Here is a 5,000-nt window from a genome sequence, read left to right as displayed (position 1 = left end):
CAAGATGTTAGAGATAGACAGCCAAAGACTTACAGTAACCTACAGTAAGAATCTATGGTTGGCACTAGAGAGAGAGAGAGAGAAAGAGAGAGAGAGAGAGAGAGAGAGAGAGAGAGAGAGAGACTGAAACAGAAACAGAGGACATATTGCTAATGGTTTGCCGACTCCCAGGCATTGCACTTGGCCTTTAGAGAGATGTCTCTACAGACTCCTTCTGCTCCTTCGGTGTCCTCCAGTGTAAATTCCTCCAATGGTCAGCTCGTGGGAAGTAGAGGAGAGATTCATGCCTCACTGCGTTCGTGTTTCACCCCTTCAGGCCTTCAGGGGCTGGTGGTGAAGGTGGGAGCCATCTGGATGGTGTCCATATGGGTCTGCCCCTCACGCTTTCTGAGAAGCAGGGACCAGGTGTTCACTCCAACTGGGCGCCTGGTCGATTTGAGTTGGGCTACCACACAGGATACTAAGTTTAGACCTTGTTTACTGGTTACACATACGGCTATTTTTCTAAAAATGTAGACCTTGTCCTTCGTTTGTGTCTTTTGTTTACACATAAACACAGATTTTTTTCCCCCATCTGAAAGCAAACTCCAGCAATTTATTCTTTTCAAATCAGCATTGTAGACCTATATATAAACCAAGAAATAGGGATCCTGGATTTTCTTCTTCCTTCGACACTGCTGCTCACAGGGTTAAGGAATTCATGATGCCTCTCCACAGCATTGACAGCATTTAATCAGATTCTCAATGGAGTGGGAGTGTTATTTTGGAAAGTAGAGGTAAAAAAAATGTCTGTTTATCAAAATACCCTGCTACATGTAAAGAGGGTGTTGGAGCTAGGGTCATAAGGTAGGCATATTTGGGTAGTAGGATTTTATTTGCTTATGGTCACTGGAATTTATGCCAGAAGCAACTTGCCTGACAAAACACTGGTCTTCCATTGCCATGCCTATTTTGGACTGAAAGCACCATGGTCCCACATGGGTCAGCTCCTAACACCTCCCAGCTGGGAGAGGGTGATTTGTTCCAGCTGCAATGACAATTCTTCAATGACTGGCGCCCTGGAACTTACTTTTTCAGAGCGTTTGGCTTAAAGTGGAAGTCAGCAACTTGTTTTTAGTCATTTTACTTTGAACCGTCATAGGAATCTGAAAGTACAAAGTAGTATGAAATAGCCTGTTACAGAAAAAAGATGAGTTCTAGCTCGTATTGTTTACAACATTTCAATACTCCCTTGGTTTGCTCAGAAAAAGTCTAACCTATGAGAATGGTCACTGGCTGGTGGCCAGGAGTGGCACTGCAGCTTTGTTCTCGCAGCCAGGTAAATAATGAATGGGTCCCAGTGGGGCTGTGTGCTTCTAATAATTGTATCTGCCTGTGTAATTTTTTCCCTGGAAATAATGAAGTCGCGTTCGATCGATAACAGTAAGTGAAAGCATTTGCCGACACGTTTCCATCTTGTCAAGAGTTAGATTCTTGAAAATGATTTAACTTATTTAAACTATAGCAATGACACAACACGTGACAATCGACTTGACGGCACTTCGCCATTTGTTTTGTAGTTTTAAGTCTGACTTCAGATGTTGATGTGTTTAAGTTATGTTTGGGTTGTTGCGGACACCTGTTATTTATTGCATGTGGTGGTGGAAAAGCGGTAAGTGTGAAAGGGGTAAAGGAAATGACAGCGCTCATCCTTGAGAATTTGGGCACCTTCAATTAACATTGGACGGTGGTGGGGGGTTTTGAGGTGTGTGACCGTAGATGTCTCTGCGAGGATCAGTCAGAGTACGTCTGTTGTCAGCTCTGGTCGTAAATAGTCGCAGAGATTCCTCAGCCAGCAGGTATTAGCCAAATGCTAGCGTGCTAGCGAACAGAATCATAACAAATCCCTGCTAAGCCATTTAGCCCAATAGGCTCCCATTCATCTTTCACTTGGCTGCGTTCGCCAACGGGGCTATAATGGGAGTCAACGGTAGATACCGTTCTCATAGCTTAGAGATTCTCTAGTTTGCTTAACCAAACAGGTTCAGGGGAGTGGGTACCTGTCCGATCACACTACACGTGCACAATATCACTGGCATTTTGGAGGAAGTTCAGGGAGGTACAGGAAGTTGATTAATTATTATTTTTATTTATTTTTTCGCTGAAATTTGGGAATTATATGTACTTAGTGACTGCATATTAAGTGCACATAATTTTCAATTTTTCAATATTTCATGAACACCTTCCAAAATCCTAACCCTCGTCTTATGTTTGAGTGAAAGTTACTAAGGCATATTGTCACATAATGGAATAATATTAAATTTGGCTTACGTAAGGCAGGGAGGTTATATCAACAAAGCGGCCCAATTCGTTTCGAACCAACTAAGGTCTTTTTTTGGAGTTGTTGGACAACCCATTGAAGCACTGCCAAGGAGAGGTAAGATTACATTATTTTAAAAAAAATGTTGCTAGGCAACAACATGGTCATGGCATTTTTTTTCTTCTTTTGGGGGTCATAAAAAGCCAAAGTTCTCCTGAAATACTGTAGTTCAGTTGCTTAACGTAAGTGAATGCCTGTTGGTGCTGTTTCCGGGCAACATTGCTGAAAATGTCAATCAAAGTGTAACGTGGTCGGAAGAGTCACCATGAGATTTAACAGGATGATGCACAGGGCAACATTTTGTGAAATATTTCCCAGCAACCATACAATAAGACTTTATTTGGACTGTTAATCACTACAATGCTTGTGAATAGAACTTGGATGAGCAGTAGCCTAGACAACTTCTTATCACCTTATGAAAAAGTTAGAAGCCAATCATGTCGCTGCGCAGTAACATTTCTCAAAAAGTTGCCTTGTGTATCATCACCTTTCGCATTGCAGTAGAGTATATACTGCAACAGTCTTTGTACATTTTGGCCAAGGGTAGGTTACCTCAGTACAGCAACAGCTCAGCTGCCCAAACACTAGCCTTTCTATCACTGTGCTTGTTGTTTTGCCCAGAGGGATGTGTGGCTACCCCCTTGGGCACTCTGGCATGTGTGGTGTGGATGAGTGCGGTAGCCCCCTCGGCACGCCACAGAGATATGGGCAAGGGTCCACTGAAAAATACATGCCTTTCATAGTGTGAGCCAGGAGAGAACAGGGCAATGAGAGAGAGAGAGAGAGAGAGAGAGAGAGAGAGAGAGAGAGAGAGAGAGAGAGAGAGAGAGAGAGAGAATGCGTGCTTTGGAATTCTTTTTACTGTCACTATACACATGCGGAATGTAAGCCATGCACAACTTTAATGATGTTTGAAACATCTCACTCACCCGTACAACATGACTGTGGCAACGTAGAATTAAAAAGAAAATGTTGCCATCGTGATAGTGAATAAAAATGATGGCGAATTGTATGCAGTAGGCTACTTAAAGGAAGCAAAGAATGAAAAGGCATGCACTGCACTGAAAAGGAGGTAAAGATGAAGTGAGAAAATGATCAAGGGGGCGATGTGTGGATGGAAGCAATTTGCCCACCACACTGCAAATTAAGGGGGTCTTCAAACAAGATGAAAAACATTAGAATTAAGGGGAAAAGTACTCAAAACAAGTGAAACAATCTGTCCATGCAGCAAGTGAATTTCACTTGGTAAGATTTCTTAAAATAAGATTTCCGAAAGACTTGTTTCTAGATTTAATGGAAGCATTTGGAAGGCTTAAAACAAGACAAATATGCTCATTACGAGACGAAATGTCTTGGGTTTCAACTTTTTCTAGCCCTAAATTAAGTGAAATATACTAAATACTAGATTAAATTTCTTGAAAAGCAACCGTTTGCAACCTCAAAGTAAGTGAAACATACTGAAAACAAGCATATCAAAATACTGGTTTTAAGATTATACATCTTGAAAAGCAACTTCTCGCTACCTCAAAATGAGTGAAACATACTGAAAACAAGCATATTAAAATACTGGATATAAGATTATACATCTTGAAAAGCAACTTTTTGCTACCTCAAAATAAGTGAGATGTACTGAATACAAGCATTTACACTCTTTTCCTTTAGCAAATTAAGCTCAATATTAGTAAAGGAAACACTAAATGTAGAGTACAGTATTCCAGAAAGACTGAAATCGGTCTTAAACCAAGATCCATGATGATCTTGAAACGAGGCGGTCTTCATGCTAAAACTAAACCTTAAAAGCATTTTTTTTACAATATACAAAAAAACACAACCAGAATGACTTGTTAATATATTTAACATTTATTATTTTCCTCTTTGTTCACACACAAATCAGTTGTTGGCATTTTCCAACATTGCACTCTGATATACAGGCTTTGAATAAGTCTCTTTACATTTCTCTTAGTCCTTATGAAACAGGATTTTAACATTGTATGCTGAAATACAGGATAGACGGATCAGACACATTCAGACAGTGGCTGGGTTGCCTGAAAAACATTTCTGCTCACTTGCGCCACTTCAGGGACTATGGCGAGTGACTCAATTTCGTTTGGGACTGGGCTATATGTTTAAGACAAATAACTTAGATGTACTGGGACGCCAGTAATATAAGGAAATTAAATTCTCAGCTCTTGTGAAGTAGCGATTTTCCACTATTGCAACCTGAAATACAGAATTTGAAAAATCTTAAGGGATGCCCCACTCCCATTTAAAATGAGCCACTCACTAAAGTCCCTAGACTTGGATAAGTGAGCAGGAGCTTTCCAGGTGAACCAGCCATTTTGCTGCTTTGCATTGCATCCTGAATACAGGCTTTGAATACATCTCTTCACATTTCTCTCAGTCCTTCTGAAGCAGCATTTTAACATTGTATGCTGAAATACAGGATGGGTATAACTTAAGGGATACCCCACTCCCAGGTGAAATTGAGCCTCAATTTGGCAGCAAAAACGTTTGAGATCGTAACCTTGGAGTACAGTCCTTATGAAGCAGCATTTTAACATTGTATGCTGAAATATAGGATAGGTAAAACTTAAGGGATACCCCACTCCCAGGTGAAATTGAGCCTCAATTTGGCAGCACA

Source organism: Engraulis encrasicolus, chromosome 17, assembly GCF_034702125.1.
Source record: "Engraulis encrasicolus isolate BLACKSEA-1 chromosome 17, IST_EnEncr_1.0, whole genome shotgun sequence".
Classification (NCBI taxonomy): domain Eukaryota; kingdom Metazoa; phylum Chordata; class Actinopteri; order Clupeiformes; family Engraulidae; genus Engraulis; species Engraulis encrasicolus.
The sequence above is the reverse complement of the archived record's forward strand: the minus strand, read 5'-3'. Positions refer to the sequence as shown.